Source organism: Podarcis liolepis, assembly GCF_965112155.1.
Source record: "Podarcis liolepis genome assembly, chromosome: W".
Classification (NCBI taxonomy): Eukaryota; Metazoa; Chordata; class Lepidosauria; order Squamata; family Lacertidae; genus Podarcis; species Podarcis liolepis.
This window is the reverse complement of record NC_139568.1, coordinates 5761190-5787531: the sequence shown is the minus strand read 5'-3', so window position 1 is coordinate 5787531 and position 26342 is coordinate 5761190. Positions and strand designations below refer to the sequence as shown.

At 45.3% G+C, this 26342-nt stretch overlaps 2 long non-coding RNA genes across 2 annotated transcripts in view; both read left to right on the top strand.

The window, feature by feature from the left end:
• The window catches only part of LOC310697728, a 984178-nt gene that overhangs the window by 445864 nt on the left and 511972 nt on the right, over positions 1 to 26342 (top strand). The gene's annotated exons all lie outside the window — the stretch shown is intronic.
• Positions 18806 to 26131, top strand: LOC310697744. Its single transcript, XR_014521186.1, has 2 exons — positions 18806 to 19372; positions 24421 to 26131. It is a non-coding gene; the product is annotated as an uncharacterized lncRNA (long non-coding RNA).

Here is a 26342-nt window from a genome sequence, read left to right as displayed (position 1 = left end):
ATTGCTGAAACAATTAATAGAAGTGGAATACAAAAAGGGAGGTGTGAGGAGGTCATTGGAAATAAGCGAATGAAAGATAAGATATTGAAAATGTTTGAGGTGTTTTTAAATTGTTTTTGTTTGTTTTTGTTTTGTATGCAGTGTTTTTGTATTGTATTTGTATTGTTCTTTTTCTTTTCTTTTTTGTTTGTAGTGTTGTGTTGAAACTGTTCGAAAAGTAATAAATATCATTTAAAAAAAAAACACAAAACAATTCTGTACATTCTGGTACTACCTGTTCACTCATGGTCCCTCCAAATCCCTTTGTTTCTTTTAGCAATGTGTCCTTGTGTATCTGCATAAGCTTTTCAAAGCCTGCTACCTTTGCTTACAGAATTTCTCCTTAGGGGCAATTTGAACATGTCCCGTAATACATGTGGATAAAAGGAATCGCCTTTGTTAATTTCAAAAGCCATTTTATTTCTTCCATGATTTCCCTCTGTTGTTAATTTATTTTGTAAAAGCAAGTGGGGTTTAGTCACCAGAGAGGTGGATTCTGTGGTTTTGCTGAATAGGTCATGGTCATTTCAAGAGCCATAGGGCCTGAGATGGTTCCAGCTCTAACTTACGTGAAAGATTAGGAGTCCAAGAATGTGGAATCAGTACTGCAGAAGGTCAGTTCTGACATACTTCCCCCCTAAATAGTGGGTGAAGTCCTTTTGGAAAGGACTCAAAGTTTTCAAAGTGTCAAGTTTTGCTGTACTGAAGGACTGTCCATATCTAATCTATTAGAACATTGAACCCTCCTCCCCACTCCAGGAATTTTGCTATCCAGTTGCTCATCTCATTTCCATGGAGGACATTCCAAGAAAGAAAAGTGGGTTTGAATTTGGATAATAAAAGTTTCCAGTCGAGTAGATTTATATATTTTAGTGAAGGTAAGCAACTTAAAATGACCACAGACCCAGTAAAACTCATTACAAAGAGAAGAGAAACAACAAATACAAATAATGAGGCATTATTCTTTTCTCAAGAAGCCAGCAAAATTTCATTTTTCCTGTTTTATTTTAAGCATGCTCTTTTTTAAATTATATTTTATTAATTTTCCATACATCCATACCACATTACAATTTCTATTAAATTTTCCATTTTTGACTTCCTTCGGCTTCTCTGCCAATCATCCAAATTCTAACTTCTTTAATTACGCATTTCCAAATTTTGCTATTGCCTTTATACCTAGCCCCCACTTCTATTTTGCCTTTTTACAATATTTCTTATGCTGTTACAGAGCTTCTCTAAATGCCACTAGCGTTATTCCATTATCACTTATACATTCCCAGTATTCAACTAATTTTCCCCAGTCCTCGATGAACTTTTGATCTCGTAGATATCTGATCTTCCCAGTCAGTTTATCAAGTTCTGCATAGTCCATCAGCTTCATTCTCCACTCCTCCAACGTTGGTATTTGTTCTTGTTTCCATTTCTGGGCCAGTAATATTCTTGCCGCTGTTACTGCATATTGGAAAAGTTTATGGTCCTTTCTATTTATTTCATTACCGACAATTCCTAAAAGAAAAGCCTCTGGTTTCTTAACAAATGTATATTTCAACATTATTTTCAGCTCATTATATATCAACTTCCAGAAGCTTTTCACTTTCTTACATTCCCACCACATATGACAAAATGTACCATCTTTTTCTTTACATTTCCAACACCTCTTACACGTTTTGTACATTTTTGCAAGTTTTACTGGTGTAATATACCATCTATATATCATTTTCATAACATTTTCCTTTAATGCAATACAATTTTAAGCATGCTTTTTATTCAAGTTTTTAACAAACAACAAGGTGGTAAGCTGCTGAATATAGGCAGACCATCATTTCTCAAGGGCCATTCCAAATGTGTACAATTGATGGCTCCCAAGTAAGCTGCACCCTGTGAGTCCAGAGGTCCACTGGTGCCATTGTCCCTGTTAGCATTTGGAAAGCAAGGGCGCCAAGATTTCATCAAGCTGTCTGCCTTGATGAGACTTGCAGTGAGGATCCCTTTGATAAGCCATCAGCAATGCATAAAGGAGGGCAGGTGGCTTGGTGAGCAGGGAAAGTCTTTCAAAGATTTGGACCAGCGATGTGCCTTTGCTTCGGGCAAAGGGTGATGGTGGATGGATCCTAGCTACCTAACTCAGCACTGTCTGTACTGATTGGCAGTGGCTCTACAAGGTTCCAGGCAGGTGATGTTTTCCGTTTCACCTGGAGATGCTGGAGACTGCTCTGGGACCTGCATCACCAGCGAGCTCTGGTCCTCCCTTAAGGAGTTAGGCGGCTCAATGGTCTGACTCTGTGGAAGCCACCATGCTATTCCCCTTTAAATTAGCCATGTATACAGAAAACATGAGAACTGGAATTTTGCTCTTGAATGGATTTTTGGATCGCCTGCATGCCAAGCACATACTTCTCCCACTGGGCCAGCACCCTTCCTCAGTGACTGAGCTCTCATTGCACACAGCCATCCAGCAAGCAAAAAAATGTTCTTGTTAGAAGGGCAGAGTGGGGAGCAAGAGATTCAGGGGCCGGTTTTAGACCCACAGTGCTCGGGTTTATTCTGTTGCCTGCTTGACATTGTGCCTCCTTCCCCCCTACCTTTTATTCCTATGAAAGTTTCACAGTGTCGCTGCTTGGGATTCTGGATAATCTATGGTGTTTTTCTTTTCAGTTTTTTAAATTAATTTTCCAAAAAATATTTGGAAAATTAATTAAAAAAATAATTAATATAATTAATTTTCCAAAAAATATTGATCAGAGCTTGCAGGGCAGCAGTTGAAGAAGGAGCTAAAAGGGTTTTTCTTGTGTGTGTGTGTTTCTTTGTGGCTGATTAGCTGTTCTCCCTGTGCAAAGGTCAGAGGGGGCAGGGTTTCTGTTGAGGAAGGTGATTAGCTGTGGGAGGAGCTTATCAGAGCTTGCAGGGCAGCAGTTGAAGAAGGAGCTAAAAGGGTTTTTCTTGTGTGTGTGTTTCTTTGTGGCTGATTAGCTGTTCTCCCTGTGCAAAGGTCAGAGGGGGCAGGGTTTCTGTTGAGGAAGGTGATTAGCTGTTGGAGGAGCTTATCAGAGCTTGTAGGGCAGCGGCAGTTTGATCCATCTTTTAGATTTAGGGGAGCTAATCTCAAACGTTTGTTGGGGGAGACCTAGGTGTTTTTTTTGTGGGGGGGGGAGTTATTTGTCCTGTCTTCACGCTTTTTATGATGGAGGACCGCTGTAGCCACCCCCAACGACACGTTCTCAAGATGGAGGGGGAGGGAACAGCTGCAGTTGCCTGCGGTTCCTGCGCAATGTTTGCCATCTTGCCAAAGGTTGCAGGCAGCTTTACCTGCAGCAATTGCATGTTGATTTCCCTCTTAAAAGACAAAGTCCAGCAACTGGAGGAACGTGTAGCTACGCTCCAAAGAATTAGAGAGCGGGAGCTCTTCTTGGAAGCAACAGAGCACACCGTCTCCACCAAGGAGGAGACAGGGGACTCCCCTGAGAAGGAGGCTAGTTCACCAGCACAGGAGCCAGATATATGGAGAAACGTGACTCAAAGAAGTAGGAGGCCCAGGGTTCGCTCTGATTGTTTAGAAATACACAATCACTTTGAGGTCCTCTCCCCTAGCATGGAAGACGAAGAGCAGACTCCATTTGAGGATCTCTCCCTCATTACAGTCGATCAGGTATATGAAGACGAGCAGCAAAGTCAGTCCTCAGGGAATGTGCAGGTGACCTTGGAACGGACAGCTCACGGAAGAACCCCGACCAAACCTAAGAGGAGGCATGTAGTGGTGATAGGGGATTCCCTACTGAGGGGAACAGAAGCGGTGATCTGTGGGCCTGACAAGATGTCTCGGGAAGTGTGCTGTCATCCCGGGGCTAAGATCCAAGATGTGACTGAACGACTGCAAGGAATCATAAAACCCACTGACAAATACCCCTTCCTCTTGGTTCATGTGGGAACCAATGATACTGCAAGCAATAGCCTCCAGAAGATCAAAAGAGACTACGAGGCTCTTGGCAGGAAATTGAAGCAACTAAATGCACAAATTGTCATCTCATCTGTCCTCCCAGTTGAACGACGTGGCCCAGGGAGAGAGGGAAAAATAGTGGAAGTGAACAGCTGGCTTCGCAAATGGTGTAAACAGGAACGGTTTGGATTCTTAGATCACGGACTGCAGTTTCTTGAAGATGGACTTCTGGCAAGCGATGGGCTGCACCTCACAACGGTTGGGAGAAATGTTTTTGCCAAAAATCTCAGAAACCTCATCAGGAGGGCTTTAAACTGACTAATGTGGGGGAGGGAGACAGTGCTCCTGAAGGTAGGAGTCTATCAATTGATGAAGATGATCATCCAAATGTCATAGACCAAATGGAGCAAACAGCACGCAGACCTAGTGGTGGGAGGAAAAAATCCTTAAATAAGAGACACGGGGGAATGATTAATGGACTTCAATGTCTGTACACTAATGCGCAAAGCATGGGAAATAAACAAGATGAGCTTGAGCTCTTGGTACAGCAAACTAAATATGACATAATAGGCATCACTGAAACCTGGTGGGATAAGTCCCACGATTGGAATGTAATAATGGGGGGATACAATCTATTTCAGAGAAACAGATCAGACAAGAAAGGAGGAGGAGTGGCGTTATATGTCAGGGATGTGTATACCTGTGAAGAGATCCAAGATTTAGAAACTCAAAGCCAAAGTGAGAGCATTTGGGTCAAAATTAAGGGAGAGAAGAATAACAGAGACCTCATTGTGGGAGTTTACTATAGAACCCCAAGCCAAACGGAGGACATAGATGATGCCTTCCTGGGACAGATGGCCAAGCATGCAAAAGGAAGGGAGATAGTAGTAATGGGGGACTTCAATTACCCGGATATTTGTTGGATGTCAAACTCAGCCAAGAGCATAAGGTCAAACAGATTCCTCACTGGCCTTGCAGACAACTTCATTGTCCAGAAAGTGGGAGAAGCATCAAGAGGAACAGCCATTTTAGATCTGGTCCTAAACAATGTTGATGACCTGGTTAGTGGGGTAGAAGTGGAAGGATCATTAGGCGCAAGTGATCATGCTCTTCTGAAGTTTACTATACAGCGGAAAGGAGCAGCCAAGCATACTAGGACTCAATTTCTTGACTTTAAGAAAGCCGACTTCATAAAACTTAGGGAAGTGCTGGGTGAGATCCCATGGACAGTAATACTAAAAGGAAAGGGAGTTCATGATGGCTGGGAGTTTGTTAAGAGGGAGATAGTAAAAGCACAACATCAGGCAATACCAATGAGACGGAAACATGGAAGGTGCTTAAAGAAGCCAGGGTGGCTATCTAAAGAACTTTTAACTGAGTTAAGATTAAAAAAGGATTTGTACAAAAAATGGAAAAGGGGGGAAACCACCAAAGAGGAATTCAAACAAATAGCCAGCACGTGTAGACACAAAGTCAGAAAAGCTAAAGCACAGAATGAACTCAGGCTTGCTAGAGAGGTTAAAAGCAACAAAAAAGGCTTTTATGGGTATGTTCGTAGCAAAAGGAAGAACAAAGAAACAGTGGGGTCACTCAGAGGAGAAGATGGTGAAATGCAAACAGGGGACACAGAAAGGGCTGAACTCCTCAATGCCTTCTTTGCCTCAGTCTTCTCCGATAAAGAAAACAATGCCCGACCTGAAGAATTTGGAGCAAATGATTCAGCAAAGGAAACACAGCCCAGAATAACTAAGGAGATAGTACAAGAATACTTGGCTAGTTTAGATGTATTCAAGTCTCCAGGGCCAGATGAACTGCATCCAAGAGTATTAAAAGAACTGGCATATGTGATCTCAGAACCACTGGCAGTCATCTTTGAGAATTCCTGGAGAACAGGCGAAGTCCCGGCAGACTGGAGGAGGGCAAATGTTGTCCCTATTTTCAAACAGGGGAAAAGAGAGGACCCAAATAATTACCGCCCAGTCAGTCTGACATCAATACCAGGGAAGATTCTGGAGCAGATCATTAAGCAAACAGTCTGTGAGCACCTAGAAAGGAATGCTGTGATCACCAATAGTCAGCATGGATTTCTGAAAAATAAGTCATGTCAGACTAACCTGATCTCGTTTTTTGACAGAATTACAAGCCTGGTAGATGAAGGGAACGCAGTGGATGTAGCCTACCTTGATTTCAGTAAGGCATTTGACACGATGCCCCATGATATTCTTGTAAAGAAGCTGGTAAAATGCGGTCTTGACTATGCTACCACTCAGTGGATTTGTAACTGGCTGACTGACCAAACCCAAAGGGTGCTCATCAATGGTTCCTCTTCATCCTGGAGAAGAGTGACTAGTGGGGTGCCACAGGGTTCTGTCTTGGGCCCGGTCTTATTCAACATCTTTATCAACGACTTGGATGATGGACTCAAGGGCATCCTGACCAAATTTGCAGATGACACCAAACTGGGAGGGGTGGCTAACACCCCAGAGGACAGGATCACACTTCAAAACGACCTTGACAGATTAGAGAACTGGGCCAAAACAAACAAGATGAATTTTAACAGGGAGAAATGTAAAGTATTGCACTTGGGCAAAAAAAATGAGAGGCACAAATACAAGATGGGTGACACCTGGCTTGAGAGCAGTACATGTGAAAAGGATCTAGGAGTCTTGGTTGACCACAAACTTGACATGAGCCAACAGTGTGACGCGGCAGCTAAAAAAGCCAATGCAATTCTGGGCTGCATCAATAGGAGTATAGCATCTAGATCAAGGGAAGTAATAGTGCCACTGTATTCTGCTCTGGTCAGACCTCACCTGGAGTACTGTGTCCAGTTCTGGGCACCACAGTTCAAGAAGGACACTGACAAACTGGAACGTGTCCAGAGGAGGGCAACCAAAATGGTCAAAGGCCTGGAAACGATGCCTTATGAGGAACGGCTAAGGGAGCTGGGCATGTTTAGCCTAGAGAAGAGGAGGTTAAGGGGTGATATGATAGCCATGTTCAAATATATAAAAGGATGTCACATAGAGGAGGGAGAAAGGTTGTTTTCTGCTGCTCCAGAGAAGCGGACACGGAGCAATGGATCCAAACTACAAGAAAGAAGATTCCACCTAAACATTAGGAAGAACTTCCTGACAGTAAGAGCTGTTCGACAGTGGAATTTGCTGCCAAGGAGTGTGGTGGAGTCTCCTACTTTGGAGGTCTTTAAGCAGAGGCTTGACAACCATATGTCAGGAGTGCTCTGATGGTGTTTCCTGCTTGGCAGGGGGTTGGACTCGATGGCCCTTGTGGTCTCTTCCAACAATATGATTCTATGATTCTATGATTCAATATATAAACAATACAAACCCACCCTAAACCCATTGAACTAAACACATAAACAAAGCAAGACAAAAACAATTTAAAAACATCCCTCCTTTTCCATACTCTGTCCTTCATTCCCTTGTTTCCTCCACTTCCTCACACCTCCCTTCTTGTATTCCGCTTCTAATACTTGTTTCAGCAAATCCTTTCCATCTTTCTCTATTTTCTGTCATATTATAAATAACATATTCTTTAACCTTATTTCCCATTAAAGGTAAATTACTTATATACACCCAACTTCTTATAGCATTTCTGCTAAATCCATAAAATGTCATTCCACCATTTTTCTAACAGTCATTACTTTAACAAAATTTCTAAATAAACACTTTAAATTTTCCAATTATCTTCCACTATCTCCTCTCCCTGGCTTCGGATTCTGCCAGTCCTTCCCGTCAGTTCCATATAATCCATCAACCTGGTGTTCTTATATCCGAGGCTCTTAAATCTCTTCCAAGTCCCTTCTGCAGGTCTTCTTCATATTCTTTGATGCTCAGGAGCAAATCTCGGGAAAACTCTAGCCTAGCAATACTTTTGTTCCTTCTGGACAGTTCAACCAAATTTCCAAAGTTAAAAATAAAGTCCATAGAGTATTTCAGAACGTATTTCAGGATTCCTCCAATTCTAGCGACCTCCAAAACTTCAAGCTCCTCCAAACCCAGGTCCATGTCCCAAAAGTCAGTCAATCCCTGGATAGAGAGTTCTTTCCAACTTTCCTTCTTCAATCCAAGCCGGGATCCTAGCCTCAAAATTTGACTTTTGCTAGATTCAGTCATGAAAGACCTCAATTTATAATCCTCAATTCGCTTCTGAGAAATTAAGGATCCCGCTTGTACTACTTTTGGTTTCACATCATCAGCTTTCTCCTTTTTCTCCACCATTTTCACATCATCAGCTTTCTCCTTTTCCTCCACCATTTGTCCAACCAAGATATGTTCCTGTACCAAATCCTGAGTTGTTTCTGTATTGACACTCACTTTTTGACTCAAATTAATCACGTTCTGTTCCAAGTTGTCAATTTTAGAGATCGTGTCATCTGTCTTTTTATGGAGCTGTTCCAGCGAGTAGTTTATCTTGTATAATACAGTCATAATAGCTTCTCCTATCAACATTTTGAATGATCCAAGGTCAGACTCTAGTTTTCAGAATCTTATCTTGCAGCTGGAGATCTTCCTGTTGCACTCCTGTAACAGTTTCACATGCTCCTTCTAGATGGAAACAGTCTCCGTTTGTATCAATTCTTTCAAGCACGACTCAAGCAGATAACAATAGTTTCAATTTTCGGTTACTTTTTCCTCCATTTTTAAACGCAGAAGAGGACAATGGAAACAGTGTCTTTCTTATTTTAGCTAGCTGTCAAATCCGTTCTGTCAATAAACATTCCCCGAACGTCATCTGGCAGCCCTTTTCCAGGTTCAGAGCAGTGGCAGTTTGATTTTCACTCTCTTCTGCAGGCACTCTAGATCCAAAACTTCGCCCCTCTTCTCCTGCTTCCAAGAGGGGTTATATATTTTTGTCCGGTGGGAATTTAATCCTTTATCAAAAGCTTTCAAAGACTTTAGCTTGTAACGTCTTTGCTTCAATCTATTTACAAGAACGGGAGGCGGACTTCCTGTTTAGAGCCTTCCCGCTTCGGCGCCAAATTAAAGTGTTTCAAGATCCATTTCTCCGTTCTACTCACTGGTAGTCGTTTAAAATCCAATTGTCCACAGGAAAAAGTCAGCGCTCTCCAGCAGCAGCAATGCGGCTTCACTCTGTGAAAGAAGCGGTCGATTCAAAGCACCGCGCCGCTCACACCACGTTGCTCCGGATCCCCAAAACGGGGTTTCCCCGCGAGTAGGGGAGGCGCAAAGGGTGCCAGCCGAATCCCAGGTTCACAGGCTTCTCCCGCCTGTGATTTCTATGGGTCTCCGCCTTCACCATGGCGGTCAGACCGTGCTTTTCATGGACCAAGTTCCTCCCGATCGGAGGAGCTCCGCCATTGACGGAGGCGTCAACCCGGAAGTCTCTGCTATCCTCTAGATGTTCTTGTAGCGGGCTCAAATCAGGTACAGGCAACGCCCCGTTTACACGGGGGTTGCGTTCCGAGGTACCGTGCGTTTAAATGAAATTGCATATATTGGGGACAGCATTGGAAAAGCCTGCAAACACCCTCTAAACTTCCGGAAGCCCTTTTGAAAGGCCTTTTGAAAACCAGCAGCCTCCCTGCAAAACTCCTTGCTCCAACTCTCCACAGGCCTGAGAGGTCGGTGCCAAAGCTCCTGGGAGGGAGTCGAGATGCTGTTTCCATGCCACTTTGCTGCTTTTGTGCTCTTGGGGGGGGACATTTTTGCCCCTTCAAGTGCCCCTTCCAGCTTTGCGACAGTGTGCATGTGCCTCGAAGGCACGCAAATGGAGTTGCCCTTGTCAACGATCAGCAGCTGCTCCATGCAGTGGCAGCTGATCCCTTAGGGCAAACCAGGCACTACCCCACCAACCTGACTTTCCTCTCAGGCAACCCGCACCTGCCTGCCTTCTGACTCAAATCCAGTCCAGGTGGTGGCTCTAGCTCTCTGCTTTGGTCTCTTCCCTAGTCTCAACGTGGCCCTTGTAGAACTCGGCAGAGGAGAACGGAGACGAAACCAGAATTTGCCAGCACTGCTTGTCACTGATTTTGCACTGCTTGACTCTGGGTCCGCTTGCGATTGGCAGCACGGGAGGCAGAAAGCCCAGTCTCATGATACAGGCGCCAGCCCCCTCTGGCCCCAAGAGCCAGTTTTCTCCTTGTCTCTGTGCTCAGCCACTGCTGCACAGGCTATGCCACTCTGGCTTACTCTTACCACCTGAGCACTGGCATTTGGGAAGCGGTAGTGGCTGCTTTGGGGTGGCTCAGGGAAATGTCACTCCTCTCGAAATCAGATCTACTTGGGTGTATTATCCTAGCCACAAGGAGACAGTGGTGACTGTCAATTTGGACAGCTGTAGACATTTAGAATCATGGAGGATTTAGAATCATGCAGGGGGCAGCAAAAATCACAATGCGGGGGAAACCGTGAAACCAGCCAATGCCTCTACATAGCTCCATCTTATTTCAGACATTGTGATATATTGGTGTATTGCAATGTTTAGCTAGTGATATATCACCGTGTTGAAAGCCAGCTATCATCCAGCCCTAGCTGTGGCCTCAGAGGGCAAGACTTGTCCACCCAGCTGGAGCAAGGAAAGAATGCATACAGGCACACATTCTGTCAGGCTCTCATGCCAGTCCCGCTTGTCATTGGACCTCCAGGAGAAGCAGTTTCTGGATATCGTACCCCAGGATGGTGATGACTCCACTGAGCGGCCAAGGAGATCTGGCTTTTGGTGGACCACCTCTTCAAGAATGCCTGCCACCAGGTGAGCTGAGGGGGACTGCACCATTGAAAGGATGGGTGTGGGCTGGAATCCAGTACCAGTTTTGGGGTGTGCAGGTTCCAAACGTCCCAATTGATTTATATCTTAGCTACCGACTCGCTCTTACAAACTCCTGCTGTGAGTATAGTGGCACCTTGGTGGAGCTGCAGTGGGTGGGACATCCAGCATATGGTCTTCCTTGGAACGGCTCAGAAGAACCCAAGTGTTCCCAACCATTGTCTGTCTCTCCCTAGCAAAGCGGCTCTCTGAGACTCGCCACTAGAAGAAGCGGGGAATGATTTCACTGTCCCATTGCCCCAAATCATGAGAAGGGTAGTAGGAATGCTACTGTGGAAAGCAGGCGGGATACAATTCTCAGCCCTTGTGCCAGCTCTCTTGGTGAGGGGCTTCTCTCCATTGTGGCATTCCTCGACCTCACATTATGCACCCCAGGGCTGGATTGTTCTGCATGCTATCCAGGATGTACCTCATCCCTTCCGAACGCGTGGGTGATACTCTGCTTCCTGAGGACCTCTTCTAGACCCCGGGCACGCAGGACGAGCTGCAGGAGAGAATTGATTGCCTGGACACCAGCATTCCCGAGACGATCCGTATCCTCTTTGGGGGACATTGTTGGGGAGCAGGGCTGCTTGGTGGTTTTCTTTCGCTCTTGGCTGGAGTGGACCTCACTTTTATATACCTGGTGGCTTAGGTTCCTAGGCCAGCCCATCCTTAAGGCTCTGGGACACAGCACAATGAAATGCCCACAGTCAAGTCCAGTCATGCATCCAAACAGCTTCACAGCTTTAACCCCCATTTGAAAACATCAGCCTGGCTAGATAGAGCAGAGGTGGGGAATCTTGACAGGCCCGCAGGCCCCACATCTAGCATCATACGTGGTGTCAAGGTAAAGACATGGCTGCAAAGGAGCTTCAAGGGTGCGTTCAATTGTTCTTTGGCAAGCAGGGTTTCTTGACCGCACTTTTGGAGTTGACCACTAGTATTTGCTGTTTGGATTGAAACCATGCCTGCAGAAGGACATTTCCTCCGCAGATCAGCTTTGCAGGCAGCTTCGTCAAGAGGGGAGGTGTGGGACCATTACAGTGGGGTGGCTCAGTTGGTAGAGCGTGACACTCTTAATCTCAGGGCTGCGGGTTCAAAATGTGGGGTAATAAGCAAAGGATTTTAGGTATACTAAAAACAACAAGACCGCCCATAAAATGTATGCTATTGCAATGCCAAAATGAGAGGAAATTAGTTGGAGGGAGGCAAGGGATGGGGCCACGGACCCCTGATTGGGAATAAGGGAACTAGATGGTCCTCGGTGTCCCTTCCAACTCCACAATTCTATGATCCTGTGTCTTAAAGACAAATCTTGAGGCATAGTGTGTGTGTGTTTCTGTTTGAACTTTCCCAGCCTTTGCTTTATTCTGATTTGCGCTTTCGTCCCTACTCCCCACGTGTAGAATTGCTATACCTTTGGGTTTTCCTGGACATTCAAGCGTTTCCCGCATGGACACTTGTTTCCAACGGCCAAATCCCGGCGAATGGCAACCCTACCCACTTGTGCCAGATTGCCTGGCATACATTACAAGCATCTAGTCACATAGATTCTCCAGAATCCCAGGGCTAGCCCACCTGACGGGAAGAGTCCGCGACCAGAAGGAGGAGGAGTACCAGGAAGAATGGACAAAATTCAAAGATTATTTAGCTGAATATGTCAAGATAACCTAACTGGAAAAGCTTGCAAATATGAGATAGGCCTAGGATTTAAATATGTAAGGATAGGAATTAAGATGTTTCAAGCTAGATTAGAAAGAATGAAAGATGTGAAGTGATCAAGTTATTATTATTATTTTTAGAAGATTGATTTTGGAAAACTGTAAATAAGGAAATACAATGAAATTCAACCAGGGGGATTTGAGGAAGTCACTTAACAATGTTATCAAGATTGGTTTAATTACAATTAGGATGTATGTTTGTTTGTTTGTCTCAAATCATAGAATCATAGAGTTGGAAGAGACCACAAGGGCCATCGAGTCCAACCCCCTGCCAAGCAGGAAACACCATCAGAGCACTCCTGACATATGGTTGTCAAGCCTCTGCTTAAAGACCTCCAAAGTAGGAGACTCCACCACACTCCTTGGCAGCAAATTCCACTGTCGAACAGCTCTTACTGTCAGGAAGTTCTTCCTAATGTTTAGGTGGAATCTTCTTTCTTGTAGTTTGGATCCATTGCTCCGTGTCCGCTTCTCTGGAGCAGCAGAAAACAACCTTTCTCCCTCCTCTATGTGACATCCTTTTATATATTTGAACATGGCTATCATATCACCCCTTAACCTCCTCTTCTCTAGGCTAAACATGCCCAGCTCCCTTAGCCGTTCCTCATAAGGCATCGTTTCCAGGCCTTTGACCATTTTGGTTGCCCTCCTCTGGACACGTTCCAGTTTGTCAGTGTCCTTCTTGAACTGTGGTGCCCAGAACTGGACACAGTACTCCAGGTGAGGTCTGACCAGAGCAGAATACAGTGGCACTATTACTTCCCTTGATCTAGATGCTATACTCCTATTGATGCAGCCCAGAATTGCATTGGCTTTTTTAGCTGCCGCGTCACACTGTTGGCTCATGTCAAGTTTGTGGTCAACCAAGACTCCTAGATCCTTTTCACATGTACTGCTCTCAAGCCAGGTGTCACCCATCTTGTATTTGTGCCTCTCATTTTTTTTGCCCAAGTGCAATACTTTACATTTCTCCCTGTTAAAATTCATCTTGTTTGTTTTGGCCCAGTTTTCTAATCTGTCAAGGTCATTTTGAAGTGTGATCCTGTCCTCTGGGGTGTTAGCCACCCCTCCCAGTTTGGTGTCATCTGCAAATTTGGTCAGGATGCCCTTGAGTCCATCATCCAAGTCGTTGATAAAGATGTTGAATAAGACCGGGCCCAAGACAGAACCCTGTGGCACCCCACTAGTCACTCTTCTCCAGGATGAAGAGGAACCATTGATGAGCACCCTTTGGGTTCGGTCAGTCAGCCAGTTACAAATCCACTGAGTGGTAGCAGAGTCAAGACCGCATTTTACCAGCTTCTTTACAAGAATATCATGGGGCACCTTGTCAAATGCCTTGCTGAAATCAAGGTAGGCTACATCCACTGCGTTCCCTTCATCTACCAGGCTTGTAATTCTGTCAAAAAACGAGATCAGGTTAGTCTGACATGACTTATTTTTCAGAAATCCATGCTGACTATTGGTGATCACAGCATTCCTTTCTAGGTGCTCACAGACTGTTTGCTTAATGATCTGCTCCAGAATCTTCCCTGGTATTGATGTCGGACTGACTGGGCGGTAATTATTTGGGTCCTCTCTTTTCCCCTTTTTGAAAATAGGGACAACATTTGCCCTCCTCCAGTCTGCCGGGACTTCGCCTGTTCTCCAGGAATTCTCAAAGATGACTGCCAGTGGTTCTGAGATCACATATGCCAGTTCTTTTAATACTCTTGGATGCAGTTCATCTGGCCCTGGAGACTTGAATACATCTAAACTAGCCAAGTATTCTTGTACTATCTCCTTAGTTATTCTGGGCTGTGTTTCCTTTGCTGAATCATTTGCTCCAAATTCTTCAGGTCGGGCATTGTTTTCTTTATCGGAGAAGACTGAGGCAAAGAAGGCATTGAGGAGTTCAGCCCTTTCTGTGTCCCCTGTTTGCATTTCACCATCTTCTCCTCTGAGTGACCCCACTGTTTCTTTGTTCTTCCTTTTGCTACGAACATACCCATAAAAGCCTTTTTTGTTGCTTTTAACCTCTCTAGCAAGCCTGAGTTCATTCTGTGCTTTAGCTTTTCTGACTTTGTGTCTACACGTGCTGGCTATTTGTTTGAATTCCTCTTTGGTGGTTTCCCCCCTTTTCCATTTTTTGTACAAATCCTTTTTTAATCTTAACTCAGTTAAAAGTTCTTTAGATAGCCACCCTGGCTTCTTTAAGCACCTTCCATGTTTCCGTCTCATTGGTATTGCCTGACGTTGTGCTTTTACTATCTCCCTCTTAACAAACTCCCAGCCATCATGAACTCCCTTTCCTTTTAGTATTACTGTCCATGGGATCTCACCCAGCACTTCCCTAAGTTTTATGAAGTCGGCTTTCTTAAAGTCAAGAAATTGAGTCCTAGTATGCTTGGCTGCTCCTTTCCGCTGTATAGTAAACTTCAGAAGAGCATGATCACTTGCGCCTAATGATCCTTCCACTTCTACCCCACTAACCAGGTCATCAACATTGGTTAGGACCAGATCTAAAATGGCTGTTCCTCTTGTTGCTTCTCCCACTTTCTGGACAATGAAGTTGTCTGCAAGGCCAGTGAGGAATCTGTTTGACCTTATGCTCTTGGCTGAGTTTGACATCCAACAAATATCCGGGTAATTGAAGTCCCCCATTACTACTATCTCCCTTCCTTTTGCATGCTTGGCCATCTGTTCCAGGAAGGCATCATCTATGTCCTCCGTTTGGCTTGGGGATCTATAGTAAACTCCCACAATGAGGTCTCTGTTATTCTTCTCTCCCTTAATTTTGACCCAAATGCTCTCACTTTGGCTTTGAGGTTCTAAATCTTGGATCTCTTCACAGGTATACACATCCCTGACATATAACGCCACTCCTCCTCCTTTCTTGTCTGGTCTGTTTCTCCGAAATAGATTGTATCCCCCCATTATTACATTCCAATCGTGGGACTTATCCCACCAGGTTTCAGTGATGCCTATTATGTCATATTTAGTTTGCTGTACCAAGAGCTCAAGCTCATCTTGTTTATTTCCCATGCTTTGCGCACTAGTGTACAGACATTGAAGTCCATTAATCATGACCCCATGACTCTTATTTAAGGATTTTTTCCTCCCACCACTAGGTCTGCGTGCTGTTTGCTCCATTTGGTCTATGACATTTGGATGATCATCTTCATCAATTGATAGACTCCTACCTTCAGGAGCACTGTCTCCCTCCCCCACATTAGTCAGTTTAAAGCCCTCCTGATGAGGTTTCTGAGATTTTTGGCAAAAACATTTCTCCCAACCGTTGTGAGGTGCAGCCCATCGCTTGCCAGAAGTCCATCTTCAAGAAACTGCAGTCCGTGATCTAAGAATCCAAACCGTTCCTGTTTACACCATTTGCGAAGCCAGCTGTTCACTTCCACTATTTTTCCCTCTCTCCCTGGGCCACGTCGTTCAACTGGGAGGACAGATGAGATGACAATTTGTGCATTTAATTGCTTCAATTTCCTGCCCAGAGCCTCGTAGTCTCTTTTGATCTTCTGGAGGCTATTGCTTGCAGTATCATTGGTTCCCACATGAACCAAGAGGAAGGGGTATTTGTCAGTGGGTTTTATGATTCCTTGCAGTCGTTCAGTCACATCTTGGATCTTAGCCCCGGGGAGACAGCACACTTCCCGAGACATCTTGTCAGTCCCACAGATCACTGCTTCTGTTTCCCTCAGTAGGGAATCCCCTATCACCACTACACGCCTCCTCTTAGGTTTGGTCGGGGTTCTTCCATGAGCTGTCCGTTCCAAGGTCGCCTGCACATTCCCTGAGGACTGACTTTGCTGCTCGTCTTCATATACCTGATCGACTGAAATGAGGGAGAGATCCTCAAATGGAGTCTGCTCTTCATCTTCCATGCTAGGGGAGAGGACCTCAAAACGATTGTGTATTTCTAAACAAACAGAACGAACCCTGGGCCTCCTACTTCTTTGAGTCACGTTTCTCCATATATCTGGCTCCTGTGTTGATGAACTAGCCTCCTTCTCAGGGGAGTCCCCTGTCTCCTCCTTGGTGGAGACGGTGTGCTCTGTTGCTTCCAAGAAGAGCTCCAGATCTCTAATTCTTTGGAGCGTAGCTACACGTTCCTCCAGTTGCTGGACTTTGTCTTTTAAGAGGGCAATCAACATGCAATTGCTGCAGGTAAAGCTGCCTGCAACCTTTGGCAAGATGGCAAACATTGCGCAGGAACCGCAGGCGACTGCAGCTGTTCCCTCCCCCTCCATCTTGAGAACGTCGTTGGGGTGGCTACAGCGGTCCTCCATCATAAAAAGCGTGAAGACAGGACAAATAACTCCACCCACAAAAAAACCTAGGTCTCCCCCAACAAACGTTTGAGACTAGCTCCCCTAAATCTAAAAGATGGATCAAACTGCCGCTGCCCTACAAGCTCTGATAAGCTCCTCCAACAGCTAATCACCTTCCTCAACAGAAACCCTGCCCCCTCTGACCTTTGCACAGGGAGAACAGCTAATCAGCCACAAAGAAAGAAACACACACACACACACACACACACACACACACACACACAAAAGACAATCCTTTTTGCTCCTTCTTCAACTGCTGCCCTGCTACCTCTGATAAGCTCCTCCCACAGCTAATCACCTTCCTCAACAGAAACCCTGCCCCCTCTGACCTTTGCACAGGGAGAACAGCTAATCAGCCACAAAGAAACAGACACACACAAGAAAAACCCTTTTTGCTCCTTCTTCAACTGCTGCCCTGCTACCTCTCATTGCCCTGCTATTGTATTGTTTTTGTTTTTCTTTTTTCTTGTCTTTTTTTTTCTTTTTCCCTTTTTGTCTTATCTCTCTTTCTTCTACATTTCTGTAACTTTTAAAAGCAATAAATATTATTATTATTATTTTTAAAAAAAGAACATCTAGAGGATAGCAAACCAACTGTTATCTTTTCTAGGAAGCTGTCTTCTCCCTGAGATCAGAGGAGGAAGGCAAGAGCAAAAGACAACCAAGGGTGTTAATGGCACAGGCCCTGAGAAGAGAAAGAAACAGCCCGTTGGCTGAACAGTATCTGGGCAGATGGCAGGGAAATGCACACAGCGAAAGGGCAGGTGGGAGGACCAGAACCTGGGATGACTCAGTCAAGGCAAACAAAGGGCATGAACAGCACACAGGAAGCGGATGCACAGCTACAGAAGCTGAAGCTGAATGCAGCGGAGGACCCCCAGCCCCCACATTTCTGAGTGGAAGAGCAGCTGTTTTTCAAGCAGGCAAGCAGAGTGGGAAGGGTAGACATCCAGCACATGAACCTGCCAGGTAAATCAACCCCTTTCCCTACCAGGTCAATAAGTCTGGTGACGGGAACTTCGCCAAGCGGCTGCCTCATCCAGCACAAGGCTTCCAAGGAGGTCCCGAAGCAGCTTGGTAGGTAGCTCCCACTGATGGTGAGGAAATAGTCCTTGCCACGGTCAAGGTGAAGGACAAAGCTAGCCTCAATCTTCTCTTCCTTGCGGACGTACACATCCAGGGAAATGTCCCCCGTCTCACCTAAAACGGGAGGAGGTCAGGTAGATACACTCTTTGGCACAGCCAAGTTGGCTTGTCTGTAAATTAAAAGTGAAAACAGTGAAGAATTGAACAGAAGGACACAATAGGAGCCTGCTGGATCAGGCCAATGGCCCATCTAGTACAGCATCCTGTTCTCCCAGGTGTATGGGGAAAACCTTAACTTCAAGAATTAGGAGAAGAAGCGACTCAGTTCCCACCCCCACCCCACTTTCCTCTCTAGTCCTCCAAAGCAGCAGCTGCACAGAAGATGGTGACAGGATACTGGGGGGTGAGAGAAAGTGATCCTAACAAAAGAATATAAAAAGGGAAAGGATTTTTGCGCCCCCAATGTTACTTTCTTTTTTAGTTTACATTTCACTGAGTTTTTAAAAGTTTGGCTAGTTCTATATGATCCCCAAGATATTTTTGTGCCCCCACAACATAAAAATATGCATTGTTTTTTTAAAAAAGTAATTTTTGGACGGAATGCTCTCACTGGTTAACTGCGATGCCAAAAGGTGTTTTGGGACCCTCCAGCATTGTTTGGCTTCAATTCATTTGTGTGTGTGTCTTTGTTTAAAGCTGGTCACACACACTTTTACACTTTGGGCTCAGCTGCTTTGACGTGTGGCCCTTGGAGGCTTGAGCATGGGGCAATGCAGCCCACAAATGTTAAGCCTCCCCTGCTCTACCAAACTCCCAAGGTTTGAGGGAGGAGGGTTGGGAAGAGGAGGAGAAAAGGAAGGCCTTCCCTAGATGAGCCTTGGGGTCCCTTTCCAACTCTACACTGTGGGAGCCAGGAAGTCATGGAAAAGGCTTGTAGTGCCACCTGGTGCCTTGCTGACCTCGGTGACCAGCACTCTGAGCTTGCAATGTATTAGAATGTATTGACCCTATAAGGAGTTATGTTCCCCCCTCTGGGCAGTGTAACCCTATATGGTTTGTGGGTGGGTTAAAGCTTGACCGGATGAGGTAACGTGAGACATTGGAATGCAGCCATGCGGCTGGAGAGAACAAAGGATAATAAAATCGGAGGAGAGAGAGGAAGGAGCTTTTTACCCTCCGTCCATGGAAATATTGCTGCCTTTGTGTGTGTTTTTCTTTGCCTTGCACCCCAAAATGACGGCTGGTTTCCGTCAATTGGTTCCCACAAGTGGTGCCCTCTCTGAGGCAGAATAAAAGGATACGGCTGAGGTTTTTAAAAGAGAAAAAAGAAGCAACTTGAAGCAAACAGTCTGAGGCAGACTAAGAGGATTTTAAAAGAAACTGTGAGAGGATTTTCGATCCAAGCAGTGGTTATCATCGACTCACTACGTCCGGCAAGGATTGCAAAGCGCTTTACATCTTTAAAAAAGATCCCGGTGAGTTCGATTCTCTTTTTTATCTTATTTTAGAATAAGACTACTTATTGACTACTCCCCAACAGAACTTTTTAAAAGACTTAAAATTTCTCCTCTCCTCCAACAAATTGGAAGTTCCAGAGGGTGATTTGATACAGCTTATTCTGTGCATTCATGAACATTGTTCCTGGTTCCCTTTGGACGCAACATGGGAACTGAAACTTTGGGACAAAATAGGGACACATTTTCATGGGCATCCCTCCATAGGTGTTCGAATTTTAAATGCTTGGTGCAAGGTTCGATATGCTATGGGTTCTTTATCACCAAAAAATATCTCCCTGGCTGCATTGCCAGCACAACCTCCAGCTTCTTTAATTCAGTCTGCTGTTCTGCCATCTGTCCCAATCCTTGCCCTGCCAGCAGCTCCAGAACCCAAACCTCCAGATTACAGTTCCTCACCAGAGGACCCAATCCTGCAAAAATACCGTGGTCTGGCTGGAAATGACCCTGCTCTTTCAGCAGCAGAACCAGCTACCCCTTTTCAACGTGCAGCCCTTGCCTGTTCCTTATCTCAGGATACCCTGGCATTCCCTGTTATTGTGCCCCCTGCTGGTGCTCCAGCAGGAACTCAAGCCCAGCACCAACCTTTTGACTTTAAAATCTTGAAAGAGCTCCAATTGTCAGTCAGGACAAATGGACTTCAAGCACCATTCACACAGGCGCTTTTGGAAGCCACATTAGCCCAGCTGTTGGTGCCAGATGACATCAAGCTTTTGGCACGTACAGTTTTACCCCCATCAGCTGGTGTATTATTTGCTCATGAATGGGAAATCGCCTGTCGTGGTTATGCTCCTTCCTTACTGCAACAAGCAAGAGGGAATAATCCTAATCTTACCCTCGCAGATGGATGCTATGATGGGGCGTGGGCCCTTTGCTCAGGCTTCAGTACAAGCCACACTGCTGCAGATTTTATTGAGGGATACTGCTCTTGCTGCTCAACAAGCAATGAGAAAAATCCCGGAACCCACCAGTATCCAGTCGAGGTGGGGTTCAATCAGACAAGAACCTAGAGAATCATATTCTTCCTTTATGGACAGGCTGATTACAGCAGTGAGTCGCCAAATTGAAAATCCTGAAGCCAAACAAATTATTATCAAACAATTGGCCTTTGAAAATGCCAATGAGGATTGTAAGGTTGCGTTAAGACCGATAATACACAATCCTGCCACAGACACAGCAGCCATGCTTCGCATTTGTCAGTCTGTTGGTACAGCCACTCATAAGGCCCATTTGCTGGCAGCAGCGCTAAATAAAAACCAGCCTGTAGCCATCGATAAAACTTGTTTCCAGTGTGGCAAACCAGGACACTTTAAGGCGCAATGTAGATCCACGCAACAGCCTAAGCATCCTTCTACCAAATGTCCAATCTGCAGAAAAAGGCTTTCATTGGGCCAATCAATGCAGATCGCTTCCTCAAAACCAACAGCAGGGTCAGCACACTGCCCGAAATCAGCAAGGACAACAGCAGGGAAACTGGCAGCAGGGCCCACCCCGGGCCCAGACAAATCAATAGGGGACCCCCCGGAGTCCAGGGAAACAGCGCCACAACTTCGCCTGACTCAGGACGTGGAATTCCATTTGCCTTTCTGCCCTTTAAAGACTCATGTTCTCACTGAAGCAGGGTTAGACAATCATGCCACTTGTCTGGTATTGCCTTTATTATCTGCACAAGCAACAGGAATTCATGCGGTACCGATGCTAACACACGGACCATATGTGAATTTTCCTGAGATCACGCTATATGCGGATCGTCCATGCAGAATACAATCAAATACTTCAGTGGCGAAGATTATTATTTTTCCCCCATCCGAACAACTGCCCCTAATTGCAGCAGCCATGAACATTACAGCCTCGTGCCCTTCTGTGTCTCTGACAGTGGGAGGTCGACGCATTGTGGGAGTTCTGGACACAGGGGCGGATGTAACAGTCGTGGCAAAATCTGCTTGGCCATCCAGTTGGCCCACCTGTCTGTTGGGGAAAAGCAGCAAGGCAAAAGACAGCTCCAGATGGCTGGAATGCAAAACAGGATGTTATGTTTTGCAGATGTACTGTTGGGGAAAAGGTGGAGCCTATTCTCTGTACTGAGCACCGGATGTTAGCTCAGAGTGTCATGTGACCTGTGCTGGAAGTGCAGGGGAGGAGTTGAGTCTCTTCTGATGGAGTCTGAAGGGAGCAGTTACTTTTCTATGTACTGCTGAGTGACAGGAATAAAACATGGAAAAGGACTCCTGTCTGTCTCATTTCCCCTCCCTGGGAGAATGCAGGGAGGGAGAGAGAAGCAGAGAAGCAGAGGGTGTGTTCTTCTCACAACTAATGAGAAGAATCGCCGGGTTTGTTTACCTAGCCTGCCGGGGGTCGCAGACGGAAGGTAAACACAGTATCTCGCTCAATTGCCTCGGGGGAGGCCAGGTACCTCTGACTGTGAGCGAAGATACTAACACTGTCCAGCCTCACAAGTTATTGGTGTGGGAGGTGAATCACAGGCACGGCGCAGTCTCCACCCAATACTCATCCAAAGCGATAGCGGGGTGCAGATCACCCTCTATCCATTAATAATGGACATTCCAGTCTCCTTATGGGGGCGCGATATTTTGGCTATTGCAGACACCAAATTGGAGTCAAATTTATTCTAAGGGCCGCCCCTGCACTTCCACGCACCGCACTGCCGTTACGATGGATCACCTCTACCCCAGTATGGGTGGAACAATGGCCTCTACCAAAAGAAAAATTAGCAGCGGCGGCCCAGCTTATTTCTGAACAATTGACCCTTGGCCACATTGAACCGTCCTCATCTCCTTGGAACTCCCCAATTTTCGTTATTAAGAAAAAATCAGGCAAATGGCGTCTTTTACAGGATATGCGGAGAATTAATCAACAGATACAGCCAATGGGAACTTTACAGCCTGGCATGCCTAATCCAAATATGCTCCCACGAGAATATCAGTTGGCTGTACTTGATTTAAAGGACTTTTTTTTTCTATCCCACTGGATCCAGCAGACAGGGAACGGTTTGCTTTTACATTGCCAGTATATAACAATTCTCAACCCACCCAGAGATATCAGTGGGTTGTCCTGCCTCAAGGCATGCGGAACTCCCCTACACTTTGTCAACATTTTGTGAGTGAAGCATTGAAACCTTTCCGCAGGCGTCACCCAGAGCTTTTGTGCTATCATTTCATGGATGACATTTTAATCGCTGCTAAGGAACTCCCGCCTGGCATTTTTTCAAGAACTTTCTGCCACATTAGCGGAAGCGGGACTCTGTATAGCGCCGGAAAAAATTCAATTGACGTTGCCTGCCACCTACTTGGGACATAAAGTCTCTGCACAAGCAGCGCTGCCTATTGTTCCCCAACTGACTATCCCTTCAAACATGAAGCTTGTGCAATTACAACAACTTCTTGGGCATTTGAATTGGGCTCGCTCTTTCCTTGCATTACCTACCAGCACATTATCACCATTGTTTTCAGCGCTCGCAGGACACAAGGATCCAGCAGATGTAATCCAGGTCACTTCGGCAATGATCACTGCATTACAAACTGTTAATCAGCACCTGCGATCTGTTCTCGTGGACAGGATCACAGAGGCCTCTGCACACGAGCTGCACCTGGCCGTATTTGCTACACCATTGTTGCCAACAGGAATTTTATATGCTCAGACGGACAAGAAGAAGACTATCTGCATTATAGAATGGTTACATTTACCTCATACCCCTCCGAAGAACATTTATTCAGTAATTGAATCCACATCAGACATTGTTATCAAAGGATGTTCACGAGCAATAGCTTTGAGCGGTTTTGATGTTGCATCGATTTATTTGCCTTTTTCACAGACTGAACAGCAGCATTTATTGATCACAAATGCTGCCGTGCAAATTGCTTTGGCCGATTTTATAGGTGTCATCATTTTTAATCCTCCAAAGGATGACCGTTTGACATTTCTGGCACAGGTCACCTATGTTTTGGCTACCCCCTTGTCTCTCACACCTCTCCCCTCTGCACTAACCCTCTTCACGGATGGAACGAAAAGTAGGGGGGGGTGACATAGGAGGAGGGAGGAAAATGGAAATGTTTATTTACCCCTCCACAGTCTTCTGCTCAGCGAGCTGAGCTAGCAGCTGTGATTCTTGCCTTTCAATCCTTTCCTACTCAACCTTTCAATCTTATTGTGGATACTCAGTATGTATATCGCCTTTTTGCTATTTTACCAATATCTTATATAACTCCTTCCTTGGATTCTGACTTGTTTTCCTTGTTTCTTGCCCTGCAGGCCTTACTTCAGCACAAATAGAGTTCCCTTATTATGTTGCACATCTTCGCTCCCACACATCGCACCCAGGGTATTTAGCAGAGGGCAATGCAAGAGCAGATGCAGCACTGAAGAACATTTCTGCCTTTTCTCTCTTTTCTGATCCTATACTATGTCATAACACCTTTCACCTTCCTGCGAAAGCATTGGCAAAGCAGTTTTCTATTCCCTTGGCCCAAGCAAGCGATATAGTTTCCCAATGTGCTTCTTGTTCTAAATCTCAGCTGGCCATTCCTTTTGATGCTGTCAATCCTAGGGGCACGTCTGCATTGGCGTGTTGGCAGATGGATGTCACACACACACCTGTGTTGACTCCACTCTCCAAGGTTCACCTCACGGTGGACACCCACTCTGGATTCATATGGGCTACGCCCATGAGGGGGGAAACAGCTCGGCATGTCATTCAGCACACTATCCGCTGTTTCTCAGTCATGGGTAAACCTGCGCGTATCAAAACTGATAATGGTCCAGCATATATTTCTAAAACATTTTCGGAATTTTGTATGTTGTGGAATGTGAAATTAACTCATGGCATACCCTTTAACTCCACAGGTCAAGCTATAGTGGAAAGAGCACACCTGACGTTCAAAACACTATTGCTTAAACAAGCTTGGCGGCCGAAGCATACCAACAGCAGATATCCCTTCGGCTGTTCACCAAGTTCTTTTTGTACTTAACCATCTTTTATATCCACATAATAGGACCCATACTCCCGCAGAATTGCATTTTAGGAAGGAGGAGGCACTCCCCTGCCCCTTGGTGGTGTACCGACGCTTGCCTGATCCCGCGTGGCATGGACCTGTTCCGCTGATCACGTGGGGACGAGGGGACGCAGCAGTGGAAGTCGAGGACAAGCCTTTGTGGGTTCCAGCTCGATGCGTGCGGCCACGGCGAGTCCCTTCAACTGCGGAAGTGCCTTCCTAACCATTTGCCTTGCCATCTTTTGCTGCACCATTATACAAGGAAGAGAAGCAGACGACACAATCCAGTTGCAGCCACCATATTTCACCTTATCGGCTGGCAAGCAGCTGTCGCCTGAATCCTACTCTGGCTGGCAGTATCCACGGCTCAGCCACTCTCGAACTATAAGAACAGCATTGTTGAATAAGACTTTTAGGGGAGAAAATTATCATAAGATATGGAGGAATAATATTTTTGTACAAGATATGATTAAGTTTACCAGTTTATTGCATGCTTCTAAATGTTGGTTATGTATGCACATGCCGCCCTTTGCCAGTCATTCAGGCATAATGCTTCATGGCGTGCCTGTCAATGGATCTTTTCAATTTACTAATATTATATCCCCTAAGCAAACTTTTTGGCCTCCAGTACAATTGACCCTCCATGAGCCTGCCCCCATTTGTTTTCAAATTAAAGAGGGGAAAGAATCATGGGGCATATATCCAAACTGTCAATATACATTGAAATTCATGTTTAATAGCTCTTGTTCTCTTACAGGAACATACAGTGACCAATCTCAGTGCTTTAGAAGCAATACCAGTGCATGGCTAAAAACTAGGAAAGAAACCTACCATGCAAATTGGCGTCTGAATTCTTCTATCCCTGGCTTAGCAAATACCACAGATGAGCAATTTCATATCAGTTCCTTATTTACTGCAGCCTTTAATTGGTCCCAACAGAGTAGTAATATCAGCTATTTACTCCAAAGAGAGTTATGGTTGCTTTGTGGCGAAAAAGCATACAAAGCCATTCCTCGAAACCTCACAGGCACATGTACATTGGGTCTCGTGGTTCCGTTGTTGTATAAGGTTGATAAATTACCATCTTCTCTTAGACTACGAAATCGTCGGGAGGTAAATTCACCCATAAATCAATATATCGGTACCCAGGTCTCTCGGGCCTTGCTGCCCTCAGTGGGTGCAGCAATGAACTATAGGGACCTCCATCGGCTAGCAAATTGGACTGAAGGATTATTCAATGATACCATAAAAGCTTTGAAGGAACTCAACCAGGAGGTGTCTGCAATGAGAGAAGTGGTTTTACAGAATCGTTATACTTTGGATGTGATTTTAGCTTCAAAAGGAGGAGTTTGTGCGCTTGTTCATTCTCACTGTTGCATGTTTATTCCTGATAATAATGTCAGCATATCTGCGACAATCGACCATATGGAAACCATGGTAGCCCACAATCCGTTTGCCCCCCTCCTTCCGTTGATCCATGGGCATGGTTATATTCTTGGCTTCCAGATGGAAGTTGGCGTCGACATTTATTGATTTTAGTGATCATTATAGTAGTTATTTGCATTATTTTGTGTTGCTGTATACAATGTATTCCTTCTTTAATTTCTGTATGTACTGCATGGTTCTCCAGTCCGCGGCCCGCTTCCGGTCTCACAAGAGTTGCCTATCGCGCTCGATATAACCGTATTGGTACTGACATATATGACTCTGATTAAATAAATAAAGAAAGAGGGCATGTGGGAGCCAGGAAGTCATGGAAAAGGCTTGTAGTGCCACCTGGTGCCTTGCTGACCTCGGTGACCAGCACTCTGAGCTTGCAATGTATTAGAATGTATTGACCCTATAAGGAGTTATGTTCCCCCCTCTGGGCAGTGTAACCCTATATGGTTTGTGGGTGGGTTAAAGCTTGACCGGATGAGGTA